The sequence below is a fragment of the Cervus elaphus genome, chromosome 17 (assembly GCF_910594005.1).
Source record: "Cervus elaphus chromosome 17, mCerEla1.1, whole genome shotgun sequence".
In the NCBI taxonomy this organism is placed as follows: domain Eukaryota; kingdom Metazoa; phylum Chordata; class Mammalia; order Artiodactyla; family Cervidae; genus Cervus; species Cervus elaphus.
The window spans coordinates 15833484-15851135 of record NC_057831.1 but is presented as its reverse complement, the minus strand read 5'-3'; the positions used below and the strand labels follow the sequence as shown (position 1 = coordinate 15851135).

Here is a 17652-nt window from a genome sequence, read left to right as displayed (position 1 = left end):
TAACATCTTACATACATTATTACCAGATTGTATTTTCATCAAAAGGTATGTATTAGTATCTTCCACTTACTAATCAGGAAACTGAAACCCAGAGGAGGATAAAAAATTATTGAAAGACATATGGGATAAGTACCCCTAAGTTAGGGCTTCCCTGGTAGCTCAGCTGGTAAAGAATCCAACTGCAATGTGGGAGACCTGGGTTTGAGTCCTGGGTTAGGAAGATCCCCTGGAGAAGTGAAAGGCTACCCACTCCAGTATTCTGGCCTGGAGAATTTCATGGGGTCACAAACAGTTGGACTGTGTGATTTTCACTTTCACTTTCAGCCCTAAGTGAAAATGTGAATCTAGATCTACCTGACTTGGTATACAAACTTTTGACTTTCACATTATTCTGCACTTCTCCAATAGTGGAGGGGGAAAATAAGAGAGATCGCTTTAAAATATAAAATGACATTTTTCAAAAATGTAAGCCACAGAAATGCTGAGACAAATAGTATATCAAATACTTGAAAGAAGTTTATGTAAATAAAGCTACCATCACGAAGTATTGCTTAATTTTGTTAAGCAAATAATTTTAGTATAAATGCAGTAAGTTGAACTACATCTATTATATGTGGTTCCTTAGTAACCTCTTTTACTCGATTAAGATGTACCAAAGATATTATTTTCTTATCTGCTCTGCAGGGATTATTTCAAGTGTTTTAAAACCCCCATATTCATGAAAGTTTTTTTGATACATACACATTAAATCCACTTGCAGTAAACCAAACCTGAACTTAGGAAAAAAAAAAAAAAGATTTTCAGAGTTTCTCCCCAAAAATGCCATAGGAGGTATGTAATCCACACCTCCATCACCAAAGTGCAAAGCTGTTTGGCTGCACGTGCACGCAGTTGAAGGGGCAGACTTCGCTCTTCCAGCTCTGCTTCCCCTTCTCCTTTGATCTTCCACTGCTCTCCTCTCTTTTTCATTTTGGACTCTGCCCCCACCCTCAAGAAGTCACTGAATTATTTGTGAGGCTTGTTTGATATTCAGACTTTTAAACTCCTCTGTTTCTGCTCTTTGGGTGAACAGAAATTTTAACAAGGCAGGTTCTTCTTAACATCACTTCACTCTTAAACACGCGATTCATTTCAAGTATATGGAGACAAAACAGAGAACCAAGACGTGATCCTGTGAGTTAATAATCCTAAGGTTTGTTTGACATGCCTGAAACAAAAGTTAATGTTTCTTGTGTTAGTCCCTCTCTCTTTTTTTTTTTTCCTCCAGAGTGTCAGGGATGACCTCCTACAATGGGAGAAAAGGAAAAGACTTGCTTTCTTTGGAGGGTAAATTCAATGCCAGAGACATACACTTGAAGTTCGTGATTGAAATTCCAAAGACAGGGTCTGGGGCTATCCACTCTGTTTTTGATACCGTGACGAAGCTCTCCTCACCTCCATTTCTCTCACGTGACAGCCTCATCCCCAGCTGACAGTTGCAGGGCATCCACCTGAAACTCTCTGAGCCTGCAGTGTAAATGGACTCATTTCATCTGAGGATTAGTAAAAACAAGTGCATTTTTCCAGGTTCAGCTGAAATCCCATCTATGAAGCGTTTAAATCACTAAAATCCACAGCAATCCCAATGCACTTATTGACTGTATAATTCATAAAGAACCTGGAAATGTTTTTGGAATTGCTATTTAACACTCTTTTAGTTTGAGAGAAATTTTCTCTCTTTTTGGCATTTAGTGAAGAACTGGAGCAAACAAAACACTTTAATATCTACTAAGGGCTTCCCTGGTGGCTCAGACGGTAAAGGATCCACGTGCAATGCAGGAGGCATGGGTTTGATCCCTGGGTTGGGAAGATCCCCTGGAGAAAGGAATGGTTACCCAGTCCAGTATCCTTGCCTGGGAAATCCCCATGGACAGAGGCGCCTGGAAGGCTACAGTCCATGGGATCACAAGGAGTCAGACACAACTGAGCCACTGACACTTTCACGTTCAATGGTATCATAAATCAATAATAATATCTATTAAAATGAACCTGGTAATGAAGACAAGGTAGCCTTTAAAAAATACAGAAAAGGCTGGGATGGATTTTAGAAACATTTCTATAGTAATAAATGAAATATTTAAAAACTGGAGTTCTTAGCAAATTATAGATAACTGACACTCCCTGGTGATGACAAGGGTGTGCTACAAAAAATAATAGCAAAGAACATAAACCAGGCATTTGCCCATTGTCAGGCACTGAGTCTTCCCTACACACAATAAATGTGTTATTGTAACTTACATATTATGAATGAGAAAATTAAGGCACTTAAGTAAATTTTTAGAAATGTCAGCTAAGTGGTGGAGTCAGGGTTTGGAACCCAGGCAGCTTGATTACAGAACCTGTGATCTCTAATTAAATTAATAGCTTTGGCTTCAGAGTAATAATATTATATATCTACTTTATTTGGACAATAGAACAGAATTATGAAAGAAATAAGGCAGTTTATCCTACTGACAGTTATTACAATCTGAAAGAAATCTTACATTTAAAACATTATCTTGAAAAGACATGTAAAGGTAAAAAGTGTATTTGAGGGCTCTGGACTAGCACTAACTATGTTACCTTTCCTGAAGAATTCTAAATAATAGATAAATTGACAGTTTCCAATGAATTACACTATTATAATTCAAAAATAATAAACGTATTATTAGTGAAAACTGAGAAAACAAGTCTAAATACCATTGATCATTTCCTCCGCAGCAGATAAACCCCAGAGGTCTGAAAGGGTGAGTGTAAAGAGCAGTGACAGAAAACTGGAGGCAGAGATGGGCCTGGCAAAGTCCTCCTGAAAAAGGCACAGGGTCAACCCACACTGACCCAGCAGGGAGGAAGTCAAGAGAATAAATAACCTGATTCACTCTCCTCCTGCTCTCGGGCCTTTTGCTTATGGCTGCCTTGGTCTATTCCAGCCAGAAGCCAGAGGCCAGAGAACCCACTAATGCAGTCCCCACTGCAGGCCAGAAGGTGGGTGGAGAGCAGGGAAGAGGACGACAGCAGGCCTGAGAAGCCACCAGCAGGAAGGCGGCCACGAGAAGTATCATCTACGCACATTTCAATTTTTCTAGAGTCTCCTTCATAGAGTTAAAAATATACAGTTTTATCTGTACCATTCTGGAAAATCCTCTTACGTATTAAAAATCTAAATCTAAAGCAAAATCACTAAAACATGAATAATGAAAATCTTTTGCCTTAAGAGACAACTTTATCTTTGCTTCTTTTATGCAGTGCAGCCTCTTTTTTTTTTTTTTTTTTTCTTTTTGAGTAATCCTATCTGCCAAGTACAATGCTAAATGTCAGAGAAGACAAGTTAAATAACATGTGGTCTTTGTCTCCAGAAACTTGCATTCAATAGGAGAATATAGCTAGCTAGGTAAATTACCATGCTGACTTGATAAGTTCAATGGTGTTGGGGGCCCACTGCCTGACTGAAATCCTGAAAAATACTTTTCTCCTTAACTCTGTTGGTTCTGAAATCTTACAAACAATAATTATGATGCTTGTTTGGTGGCATTTGTGAATAATAACGTATGTGTTCTCCATAGCTCTAATATTAAAACTTGTTTGCTCAGAACTCTAAAGTCTGAGCCTACATTCCTCTCGCTGCTTTGACACTTTCATCAAGATGATTTTGCAGCAAGATTTACTGTTGCTCCCTTCAGTTCAGTTCAGTCGCTCAGTTGTGTCTGACTCTGTGACCCCATGGACTGCAGCACGCCAGGCTTCCCTGCCCATCACCAATTCCAGGAGCTTACTCAAACTCATGTCCATCGAATCAGTGATGCCATCCAACCATCTCATCCTCTGTCGTCCCCTTCTCCTCCTGACCTCAATCTTTCCCAGTATCAGGGTCTTTTCAAATGAGTCAATTCTTCCCATCAGGTGGCCAAAGTATTGGAGCTTCAGCTTCACCATCAGTCCCTCCAATGAATATTCAAGACTGATTGCCTTTATGATGGACTGGTTGGATCTCCTTGCAGTCCAGGGACTCTCAAGAGTCTTCTCCAACACCACAGTTCAAAAGCATAAATTCTTTGCTGCTCAACTTTTTTTATAGTCCAACTCTCACATCCACACATGACTACTGAAAAAACCATAGCTTCAACTAGAAGGACCTTTGGTGGCAAAGTTGCTCCCTTAGATTTGTATTTCTAGAGCTCCCTGTTGGGTTTCCTGATCATTGTAAATTCTTTGATTGAGTGCAGGATGGAAATGCAGAATGGTTATGTAACAGGAAGGTGGCTCTTTACAATACAGAAGGATTAATCTCGGGATTTGGGCTTATGCCCAAATTAAGTGCCTGAGACTTTCTGCTTTACAGTATCTCTGTTTTTCTGGACCAGAGGTAAATGTACAAATTCTCAGAAGAACTCAGTTAAATAAAAAACAATAACCAAATCTTCACCCACTTGCCTCAGGTGAGGTATGCAGAAGAACTGAAACTTCTTAGGTTACCTGACATTATCTGAGGCATTTTTAGGAAAATTATCAAGTATTTTTAGGAAAAAAATCTATTCACGGGCCTAGTGATGTTTTACAATTCACAGTTCCCTGTGTATAATAAAATAAGTCAAGCCAAGGGAGAGAGCTGCTAGGGTAAAAGGACTGGGTGAAACATTCAGAAGAAACTTGAAAACAATTTTTCTCTCCACCAGAAGGGCAATGAAAAGAGCTGTTATTTTGATATCATGTGACTCTGGGTTCTAACCTAGGTTTTTTCATTTTGTTCTTAAGCAAGTTTGTGAATTTCTGTTAATATCAGATCTCTTTGGTGTGAAGGAAAGATTTATTGTAATGCCTTCCTACTCAGGGTTCTAATGAGGCTTAAGATTATGTTTGGTAAGCATGTTTTATGTGCTTTAGAAAAGGTATCTTCTCTATATGTTTATGATTTCTATTATTCCACGGTGCCCTAACAAAAAGAGGCTACACTAGCAACCGAAGTACAAATGGTACCTATAGTAGGATAACTACAACACAGACCAGTGTACTGAGGAGAGACGGAAACAGTCCGCATAATGTTCTCACAGTTTATAAGAAGTTGAATTTTGACTTGCTTTCATTTCTCTCATATATAAAATAAGTGCTCATCAGTATAGATCCTGAGGAATAATGGATGTCTAGTGGCCTACTGGGCTCCTAGGGGTAGCCTATAATCTAACTCCAGAAACTTCTCACTTACAGTTGGAGAAGCTGAGGCCAAAGAACGTCAGACTCAGCTTCTTCTATCACCCTGTTCCAGCCCTAGCCCATCCTCCAAACACACCACAACCATGCACTTATTTCACATGGGGTCAAAGTGCTGTGCCTGGAGTGGGTTCCAGACATTTCAGATTTTCATTCCTAGTAAAAGAACATTTGGGTTGGTAACACTAATACACGTACATTTATTTTTAAAGTATTCTCATTGAAATCAGAGCCCTTATACATTGCTGATGGGAATGTAAAATGATACGGTCACTGTGGAAAAACAGTTTCGCTATTGCTCACAAAGTTCACATATCTGACACTTTGTGACCCCATGGATTATAGCCCACCAGGCTCCTCTGTCCATGGAATTTTCCAGGCAAGAATACTGGAGTGGGTGCCACTTCCTTCTCCAGGGGATCTTCCCGACCCAGAGATCAAACCTGTGTCTCAGGTCTCCTGTATTGGCAGGCAGATTTTTTACTATGAGCACCACCTGTGAAGCCCATAGTTCACTCTAAAATGGTTAACTTCTGTTGTATGAATGTTACCTCAAAAAATTATTTAAAACTTTTGAGTATATTTATTTAAATTGTAAAAATGTGCTGTGCTGTGCTTAGTCACTCAGTCGTGTCCGACTCCTTGCATCCCCATGGACTGTAGCCCGCCAGGCTCCTCTGTCCATGGGGATTCTCCAGGCAAGAATACTACTGGAGTGGGCTGCCATACCCTCGTCCAGGGGATCTTCCCAACCTAGGGATCGAACCCAGGTCTCCTGCATTGCAAGCAGATCCTTTACTAGCTGAGCTACCAGGGAAGCCCATCTATGTACATATGATGATATATCCCTATTTGACAGATATCAAGAGTTCTGGTATTAATACCTTCCAAAGGGAAACAGCAAATCAACATGTTCAAATTGACAATGGTCACAGATAATCTCTTGCCACCAGAAATATGAAATTAGTCCTAAACAGATATAAATATGAACTAAATCATTTCTAATTTTTTTATTAATAATCATCCTATATCTCTGCTTTTTTTCCCCCAAGTTTCTTCCTGACTGATGACTACTTTTTAATCCCACCACCTCCTGCTGTTGCTTAAAATAAGTGTTTTCTCTGGGTAGTAACATTTTAGTCCTTTACCTACAAACTAATGTACTAATAAATTTATAAATATCTCCACTAGAAGAAAATGGCTGCTTTTAATGCACTATACAGCTTAGTTAATCTAGACCTGACCAAATCTGACAGTGTTAGTGACATAATAACTGTGAAATCACACTATCCCATGCCCAGAAACAAATGGCTCCTCCTGTCCTCTGATCCTGATGGGTCCTGAGCCACATATCTTATCATGGAATGTGTGAAGACATGGCAGCAAAAATAGCCCGACCACGTATCAACTTAGAATTTCAAGGCCCGCCCCCTCCATATTTTTGTAAAAGTCGATCTTCATTCCACTTACCTCTGCTTTAGTTTTCTTCATAGCATTTATCACCACCTGGCAAGAATGTTATTTATTTATTTATGTTCATTAATATTTAGTTATTCATATAAACTTCAGGAAGGCAGAGACATCTGTATTGTTTGCTATTCTATTTCTACTACCTAAAATAGTTCCTGGCCTACAGACAGTGCTCAATTAATAATCATTACATAAATTTATTAACAGCTTCCAGTAACTGGAAATTAAACTATATTTCTACTCTCTAATTAATATAGATGTTTTTATATTAATGTTTTTTCTTATTATTTTTCTAGCAATATTTATTTTTCCAATTAAGCTACTTTCCATTTTTTAATTGAACAATCTACTCACAGAAAAGATGTGATGAACTGCTATGTTTATATTTCTTTCACATAAATTGGTTCTAAATTATTTTTAAATGTAATATAATTTGACAATACTTCTACAGAGAAAATAAACTCAAGCTATCTCAAGCTTCCTTCTTACAATTTTACACATGTGACACCTATCAGTAACGCTTCCACTGAGATATCTGTGTGTGTTTGCTCAGTCGTGTCCAACTCTTTGTGACCCCACGGACTGTAGCCCACCAAGCTCCTCTGTCTATGGGATTCTCCAGGCAAGAATCCTGGAGTGGGTTGCACTCCCTTCTCCAGGGGATCTTCCTGACCCAGGTCTCCTGCATTGCAGGTAGATCCTCTACTATCTGAGCAACCAGGGAAGTCCCACTGAGATATATAAAATACTTCATTCTACTGTCTAGTCCAATCTCATGAAAATGATTTTCAGAGTCATTCTACCTTTTAGATTTCTGGAGATTTAGCTCACTAGAAATAAAGGCTAGGAAATCTTATTTTTCTTCTAGATCTACTGGCCAACTGTCAATACCTCTAAAGCTTATTTCTGATATAAGAATATGTTTGTTTGTGTTAGTCACTCAATTGTGTCCAACTCTATGTGACTCCCATTGACTGTGGCCCACCAGGCTTCCCTGTTTATGGGATTCTCCAGGCAAGAATAATAGAGTGGATTGCCATGCCCTTCTCCAGGAGATCTTCCTCACCCACAGATGGAACCCAGGTCTCCTGCATTGCAGGCAGAAGCTTTACCATTTGAACCACAAGGGAAGGCCTATATAATACATATAGGTCTATAACATTTATTTGCCTAGGCAAATAAATATTTCATTTTTCTAATATGCTTTGTTTTTTCAAATGGTTTGCATAAGTGATATTTGAAGATCCTAAGTACATATAGAGTCATGGATCTTGTCAGCTATAGTGTCTCTTTAAGCTTAACAACTTAAATGGAAGCCTATTTTAACAGCAGCAGATTTTAACATATATATATATATATTTAAAAAGACTCAGAGCTTCTTGGATGTCTCTCTACTTGACTGTATATGAATCAACTTAGAAATGACAATACAAAATGGTAATGGACAATTTAGAGTTCAACTCAGGTGGCTCAGGTGGTGGAGAATCTACCTGCGGTGCCCAAGACCCAGGTTCGATCCCTGGATCGGGAAGATCCTCTGGAGAAGGGAATGGTGACCCACTCGAGTATTCTTGCCTGGAGAAGTCCATGGGCAGAGGAGCCTGGCGGGCTATAGTCCAAGGGGTCGCAAAGAGTAGGACATGACTGAGCGACTAACACACATACCATTTCCACTGCACTTTGAATGCTAGATTTTAAGTGAGATACTAGAATAATGGTACATGTTCTTAAAGAAATAAGTTGTCCAAAGCCCACTTCATTGGAAGAATGGTTGAAGGAGCTAGAAACTTTTCACCAATAGGAGACATGCCTTAGAAAAATTGTGGTAGGTTTGAAGAATTGCTTTGTCAAAGAAGCATTCTAGCTTTTCTGAACAATGCCAAGATGCCAGATTAGGACAAGCAGGCCAAAGTTACAAAGTGACAGATGTCAAATCAATACTAATTAGATCTAGATAAGAATAAAGCTGTATAGAAAATCAAGGTGTTTCCTCAAGTGATAATGACTTTCTTATAGGTGAAAATTTCAGAATACAATAGAAATGTAGGGGGTCAGATTTTAAGACCTTAACATTTCCTTCCAACTTCAGAACTCTTGTTCTAAGAAGATGCAGACGTCAACGTGTATGATATAAACTGATGCTGGTAAAACCTATGCTGGGAAACAATGAAGGCAAGAGGAGAAGGGGGCAGCAGAGAATGAGATGGTTAGATAGCATCACCAACTCAATGGTCATGAATTTGAGCAAACTCTTCCGGGAGATAGTGGAGAGCAGAGAAGCCTGGCATGCTGCAGTCCATGGGGTTGCAAGAGTCAGACAGGACTTAGCAACTGAACAACAACAACGATGATATAAATAAAAGCAAATGACTCTGCCTTCTGTGGATGTTATTCCTGCTATGAGAGTCTGCATCTCTTGCTGCTTCTCACATCTGTCCCAAATATTTATTTGACTAGTCTACCTCATTTGTTCCTCTTGGCAATAACTCAGGTAAAACCACTTTGCTATATTCCAGTACAAACTCCAAGAACCAATGGCGATGACATATAAGGAAACGAATGATATTAAACCTTGGTTTGTTTCAGTGAATATTGGACCCCTGGCCTACCTCCTCTAAGCACTTGATGTGGAATTTGACAGTAATGATTTGTAAATCTTCTAAAGAAAGGTGAAAATCAGAGAAATGAGAATTCCTAAAGTCCTGACGTTTCACAGAGTAGTAGCCTGCCATTAAGAAAACACAGGGCATTGGGTGAGTGAGCTGGAGCCATAAACATTATCAGGTAAAAGTGAGGTTTCCTGGGGCTGCAGAAAGAAATGAGCTTGTTCCTACTTCTGGTATTAATCATAATAAGTGTTTTATCTCAGGCTGTCATGTTTAGTTTCTCCATGCAATTTACCTCTCAGGCACACTGTTCACAATATCAATTGGCCTTATCTTTTAACTTATAGTCTTCAAGTACTTAAATGTATTTCCCCCAAAGTTCCCACAGTTAACATGACAAAAGTCAACATTAGTACTATTTTAAGACAATGCTGCACCCACATTATAAAAGACAGTTGCTTATGCCTGGCTACTCCTATCATCTGTTGAAAAGTGTAACAGGCAGCACCGATTCTTTGCCTAATTGCAGTTTTAATGTGAGATTTTGCAACCATTTAAATGGGGATCCCTAGTGCTTTAAAAAACTCATTTATTTCATTTTTTCTCTTCGCCAAAAAAATAAAATAGAGATGTGCTTATCCTATATCTTGCTCATCTTTTATCAAACAATACTTGCTAGCTGATACAGTCAAGTCGATAAGTAGTTTTTGAGGGATCGCATTATGAAGTTCACTTTCTAAGAACCAGCAAACATGACTAGGAGCAGTCAAACCAATCAAATAATCAGACAACAAACAATTTAAGCCAAAAATACTGCAGAGACAGGCTTTTTGCTAAAAAAATGTCAGAAAAAAACCAAACTGGTAGCTTCTACAAACTCACTGAAAGATACAACCTGAGAAGGTACAAATTGAAGATGAGACAGCTAATAACATTCTAGTCTGCATGACCCTATTTCATTGAAGTCCTCTTATGATCTGCTAATAATCCTTTATAATTAAACTCCAGCATAATATTAAAATGTAATCCACATGAACACCAATCACAGGCCATTTCATAGGCTGAAGTGGTTACCGTTTCCAGTCATGCATGACACTCACTCAGTGTGCAGCTTTAGTTTCAAATGTTTTAAATCATTTGCCCCAAGATTTTAGGGGAAAAAAAATCATGATTCATTTCTATCCATAAGTACAGTGAAATAAATCTCATTTAAACTCAAACTGCTAAGAGTAGGTCCAAGGCACAGGCCTTATGAATTTGCATACCTTCCTTTAGAACTAAAAGCTTCTGCTACATCCCCATAGAAATGAGGTCATCTTTTGAGAAATATCTTATGAACTGTTTCCAGTAAATAAAACTGATAGTACCAGAAACTGCCTATGGATGTCACTAATCAACACACACACAAATTTTGAGTCCACGTTGTGATAAGATTTGCTTAAACAATACTACCTATATTCAACTGCTGTGCATATATTTTCCATTTCTTCTATTTCAGTATATTATCTTCATCATATCTTGAAAAATTCAGTTTTTATTTAATAAATAATAATTTGAACCAAATAACAGATTATTAGAAGTAACACATTGAAAATGTTTTTAGTTTACCTGAGGTAGTTTTATGCTCCAGCACAACTGGATCATGGACTTGCCCCCGTGGCTCATGGTAAAGAATCAGCCTGCAATGCAGAAGATGCAGGTTCAATCCCTGGGCTGGGAAGATCCCCAGCAGGAGGGCGTGGCAACCCACTCCAATATTCTTGCCTAGAAATTCCCATGGACTGAGGAGCCTGGCAGGCTACAGTCTATAGGGTTGCCAAGAGTCAGACACAACTGAAGCGCTGAGCACACACACAACTGAAGCATGTGTATAATCTCCTAAATAGTTTTACTTTAGAGCAAAATCACTGTTTGAATGTTGTAAAAATTGATCCCAAGGCTAAAAAGAAATGATAATACACAATTTAACCTTATAATCTTTTTCTGATTCTGCCTCTCATATAAAAACTGGGAGTTGGGTTGATGTTAACAACTTTCACTTTTAAAATGTTGACTTGGGCTCAAATAAAGAAAAAAAATGTGAAAATTATTGTATGAGCTTTTAAAAGATTTGACTTGATTTTTAATCTATAGATAACAGAGTAGTATTCACGTAGGTTCTTTTCCAAGTTGAGTGTTACTATAAACGAGGAAAATAACATGCTGTCAGATAGGAAATAATGACTTGCAACCATTATGACTATATCTAGACTCATAAAGTGCTCTGAAAAAAAGAAAAAACACTGCTCCACAAATAGCTATTTGGTGAGATTATCATTAGACATCTGACCAAATTTAAACATTTTTACTGAAGGAGACAGTTTTCCTTATTTTGTTTTTGTATTTTTAAATGAAAGCAAGTTCTAAGGGAATAATTTATGAGTGTCATTTAAGCCATTTTAAAATGGTGTACATCAAGATTAATGTAATAACATTCTTTCAAATAATTTCTTGGAAATATTTAATTAGAGCAATTCTATTTTTATAAAAGTTTTACATAATCCTAAGCATTGAGAAAAACAGGCCAAGAGATTTAAAAAGTAAGCTTTTATTTAATATTAAAGATATGCCAGACACTGTGGCATGTGGTGATAGAAACAAACAGATAAATCAAACATAGAGTCTGACTTCAGGGAGGTTTTAATCTAGTGGTGAAGTTTGAGAAGAGGTGATAGAGGCGGGGTAGAAGGGACAACAGAGGTGAGGTCACTAAAATACAAAATACACTAAAATACAAAAGCCACTGAATTTAGCTGCAAACCTTTGACAGGACAGGCAGGAAATGCAGATTCAGGAACCAGCTAAATGGAGGGCATCAGGGAGTGGTGGAAACTCAGTAACTGCAGAGGGCAAGCCCCATGCAGAGCCATTCAAAACAAATTATTTTTAAAACACTGTGCCAGTACATCAAAACAGTTTATCAGCTCGATTCAGTCTGCAATTTAAAATCCTTGTTTTAAAACTATGAGACAAATTAAACTGTGATATGACAAGTGTTATAGTCAAGGTACAAGTAAAATTTACGGAGAGCCTAAAGAGCATAGTGAGTAAATCCAGGAGAGGGATTCGAAAAGTCTTCAGAGAGAAAGCGAGATTTAACTGAATCTTGACAAATAAGGAGGATTCAACCCATAGTGAGCGGCAGACACAACCTGACGCAGTGGCTGAGAGCCTGGGATTTACGGCTGCACTGCCTGGGTTCAAGTCCTAGCTCTGCCACTGGCCAATTCTGTGCTCCAGCAAGTTAATTAATCTCTAGAAGTCTCAGCTTCCTCCTACATAACATGATGATTTACCTCAACTTACCTACTTAAGATGGAAGTACAAACCTTAAAATTGGAGTGCTTTAAAGATTAAATGATAAGATACATGCAAATGACTGGCTTAGCTATCAAATTTCTACACATAGTTATATGTATTAGCCATTTTATAGTTCATTTCTAGAATTTAGCAAATCCTCCTATAAAACTGATCCCAGATTTCACCATTCCCCACAAATTTTTTGCAGTACAGCTGTCAGGAGTAAGCTGAGTTTTCAGATCCAGAGGCAGAATCATCAGTAAAAGAGCAAAGGAGATGAGGTAGAGAACTATAATCATCAAAAGCAGTAAACAGCAAGAGGTATTACCCCGTATTTCATTAACTTGAGACCCTCTTGCTATTTTAGAAATTACAAGCTGTAGCAAGACAAATCTTATCTTGTATAATAATGCTGGAATCATTCGTTGAAAATGCACTCAATCAGAAATAAATGGCACAAAACAATTATGCCAAGTGCTTACTCAACTCCTGTCATTTTTGGGGTCTAATGTTGATTTAACTGCTGTGAGGATACTGCACCTATTCCACTCAGAAAAAGGGGTCACAAAAAGATTTTCATGGAAGGAAAGTTTTGACTTTCCCTCTCTGGAGTTTCATATTGAAAAGGCACAACATCACGTAAGCAAATAGAAAATAATTAAAAACAAAAATAAAGCAAGTTTCTCCCCAATCTTGCTATCATGCCCAATTTCTCACAACACCTTCCAAATGGTTTCACACCACAGCACACATTCCTGAGACTGAATCAAAGCTTTTCTTAATCTATCCTCTCAGCTGTTCCCAACAGCACACTCTCCTCTTGCAGAACCACTCTGCCCTGCAAATGTCTGCCACAACTCCAGGTTACTTCAACTCACCTTCCTGCCCATGTTCCCTTTGCTAAACAAATGCTTTCCTTCCATTAAGAGCCTGTTTTCACCCTGATGTTGCTTTTCTGCTGCAGTCCAAAAGGGACTTTCCTTCCTTCAAATTCCTACTCAGTTAAATCCTATGTATTTACACTCCGTCTATATTGATACTATTTATATATAGTCTATATATCAACCATAGACCTTCAAATCTGTGATGACTTCAGTTGCTTCTATAATTTGACAATCTTTCTCTTCAAAGTAAAAGTTGAATAATTATTACATTCTGTTTATTTTTAAGTGTTTCTATGTTTTTTTAACTATGTGATTCGACTTGATTTTTTTAAATATAAGATGTGAAATGTTAGGACTTGTTCAGTCACTCAGTCGTGTCTGACTCTTTGTGACCCCATGGACTGCAGCATGCCAGGCTTCCATGTCCTTCACCACCTCCCGGAGCTTGCTCAAATTCATGTCCATTGAGTTGGTGATGCCACCCAACTATCTCATCCTCGGTCGTCCCCTTCTCCTCCTGCCTTCAATCTTTCCCAGCATCAGGGTCTTTTCTAGTGAGTCAGCTCTTTGCATCAGGTGGCCAAAGTATTGGAGCTTCAGCTTTATCATCAGTCCTTTCAATGAATATTTAGGATTGATTTCCTTTAGGATTGACTGGTTTGATCTCCTTAGGGCTTAGATTATCTTTTTTTTCAAAATGATCATTTTGACAATAGTATTTATTGAAAAATCATTTCCTCTACAATTTAACTCCAAAGGTTTATTTACCCCAATCAGTCCATTGCAGAGTCCTAATACATGGATCTGACTATTCTACCAAAATGCTAAGTCATTCATCAGTATTTTGTGTTTTATAATTGCATTTTTTGAATAAATGTTCATATATTTATTAATCTAGATAAACTTAAAGACCACTTTGTTTATTAAAACAAACCTTGGGTTTTCATAAGAATTACCTTTAATATACCTAGTAACTTGGCAAGGAACATATTACTATTATATTTGGTAATTAATATAACAATTAGGAACATGTTAAATCTTGATTTATGTACATTCAACATTTTTTAGAATTCCTACATTGTCTTTAAGTGCTGAACAAACTGAAATACCCTGTTTCTCTAAACACACCTGATGTCTGCTTTCTCAAATCTACCCACTTCCTTCTTCCTGCTGAAAATGTCCTCATATCTCCCTAATGGTCACACTCACTTTCCAGAGAAACCCATTTCAAAGGCCACTGTCTCCAGGGATCTTCTAACTAGACAGCAGAGAATAGTTTTTTGATTTTTCTAAACTTCTATGGAGGAGACATATATGCCACATCAAAAATTTTGATTTATTATCCAAATGTCAGATTTCCTTTTCTTCTTTGGTTTCCAAAATTCTATGGAACCATCTCTCTTTTAGCCTTGCACCAACTTGTATGCAAGACTACATTTTTTTAACTTTTCCCCAGAAGTCCATTTGACAAATGAATAGTTATTAATAAGAAACAAAATTTTTTACAGAGAAACTTATAACTAGTAGGTAAGTATTTTACATTATAACACTCTACAAGCAATTTAAAAAATTATTTTAAATTCCTTTGAGCTATTCCCTGTCCTTAAGTCCTCGTCTCAGCTGGTCCCTGGCTCAGGCATTCTTGTCTTCTCATGCGTTCCCTGAACAGGGAGTGCTCAGTCAACCAGAGTGGTCCCTGAAATGTCCAACTGTCCCTCTCCAAGGCAGACGGCTTTCTCATCCTTAGGAAGCATGGATACCAGAAGATAACTGGACTTTGGAAGACTCGTATCAGATTATCCTCAAATCAGCATCAGGAGACATGAGTGGCAGGAGACTCTTCATAAAAAGAAGTTTTATACCAGCTTCTGAGAAAATAAAATTTTTTCCACATCTGTATTTACTTTATTGTGACAATCTGTTGTCTCCCCACTACATGACAAATGTTTTAAGTACAAAATCACTGACATATTTATCTTTAAAAATCTCCACAGCACTATATTCATAACCCACCATATGTTGCTTCTTATAGATCAGAGCTTTTAGACAAATGAATGAATGATTTGATTAATTAATATTAATAAATGAATAGATATATGGCCTTTGCATGGCTCATAAAAGAATATGAATAGAATTAATCTGGAGAAAGTTCTATTTTATTAAAATGAGGAGACTAATTTTCATAACTGTATAAATCTGTTTCCCACTTTTTCTCCTTGGGTCCACAATATCTCAATCAATTAGTGGAGAGTTTTGTTGTGGTTTTCAGTTTTAAAAGAAAACAAATCCACCTCTAGTTTCAAGTTTATTTTTTGTTTGCTTTGGTTTTTGTCTCTTTTTTGTCTCTTGTTTGTTTTTGTTTTTGTCTCTCATTTACTCTGAACCAGCCTCTCTCAAAGTCTCATAGAACATCAAAAATAAATAAATAAATCGAAATCAACAGGATATTAAGTAGAATTTTTCAACTGTCCAGAATTTGTCATTGAGACTTAAAATTGAAGACAAATGAATCATGTACTCTGTTCTAAAGAGAAAAATGGCCAGGAAATCCATACAAGTTGTCAAAAGTGCAACAAGTTTCTCTGACTATAATATCTACCTTTTAAAATCACAACTTATCTACAGCAAAGGAAACCATCAAAAAAAAAAAAAAGAAAGAAAAGACAACTACAAAGTGGGAGAACATATTTGCAAATAATTTGAGTTAAAAGGGTTAATATCCAAAATATCAAACAGCTCATACAACTCTATCAAAGCAAACAACTCAATCAAAAAAAAAAAAAAAAAAAAGACTGGAGTCACAAGACCTAAATAGGTATTTCCTCCAAAGAAGACACAGATGACCAACAGACACATGAAAAACTGCTCAACATTGCTAACTATTAAGAAATGCAATTCAAAACTACAATGAGGTATCACCTCACACCAGTCAAAATGGCCATCATCAAAACGTCTGTAGCAATAACTGGAAAGAGTGTAGAGAAAAGGAAATTCTCCTACATTGTTGGTAGGAATGTAAATTGGTGCAGCCACTATAGAAAATAGTATGGAAGTTCCTTAAAATACTAAAAATAGAACTACCATATGATCCAACAATCCCATTCCTGGGCATATATTCAGAAGAGATTAAAATTGTAATTTGAAAATATACATCACCCCAATATTCATAGCACACTATTTCCAACAGCTAAGACATGGAAACCACCAAAATGCCCATCAATACATGACTAATTTAAGAAAATGTGTTATATATATGTTGCTGCAAATGGTAATTTTCCATTCTTTTTTATGGCTGAGTAGTAGTCCTATATATAGGAGTATAATATACATATATATACATATACATATATATACACATATATGTATATTATACTCCTATATATAGGACTACTACTCAGCCATAAAAAAGAATGGAATATTACCATTTGTAGCAACAGAGATGCACCTAGAGAATATTACACTAAGTAAAGTTACTTACTATTACCAAAGGGGAAGGATGGGGGCAGGATAAATTAGGAGTATAGGATTAACAGACACAAACTACTAAACATAAAATAGATAGGCAAAAAATGATTTATTGAATAGCGTGGGAACTATATTCAACATATTTGTCATAACTTAAAATGAAAATAACCTGAAAATATATGCACATATAATTGAATCACTTTTCTGAACACCTGACACTAACATTATAAATCAAACATACTTCCAAAAAAAAAATCACAACTTAAAGTTCACCTTTATAACATGAAGCAAACTTACTGTTCTAGATAAGGTAAGGAGAGTTTCATGACTATAATGGGGAATATCATGAGTAATTATTGTAAGAAACTTTATTTCTTTTTAAATCTGTAATAAAGCAAATACATTAATAATATAAAAGGGCGAAGAAAATCAGGTATCATTATAATGTCATAATATAGCTGTGTACCCTCAGTTCAGTTCAGTTCAGTTCAGTCGCTCAGTCGTGTCTGACTCTTTGCAACCCCATGGACCGCAGCATGCCAGGCCTCCCTGTCCATCACCAACTCCTAGAGTTTACCCAAACTCATGTCCATTGAGTCGGTGATGCCATCCAACCATCTCATCCTCTGTCATCCCCTTCTCCTCCTGCCTGTACCCGACACAGC

The 17652-nt window shown here is 37.2% G+C and overlaps 1 long non-coding RNA gene across 1 annotated transcript in view; it reads right to left on the bottom strand.

The window, feature by feature from the left end:
• Nucleotides 1-17652, bottom strand: part of LOC122673544 — a 602084-nt gene that overhangs the window by 224614 nt on the left and 359818 nt on the right. The window contains exon 5 of the long non-coding RNA XR_006334711.1: nucleotides 10908-10978. This is a non-coding gene — a long non-coding RNA (uncharacterized LOC122673544). The remainder of the gene's footprint in view (nucleotides 1-10907; nucleotides 10979-17652) is intronic.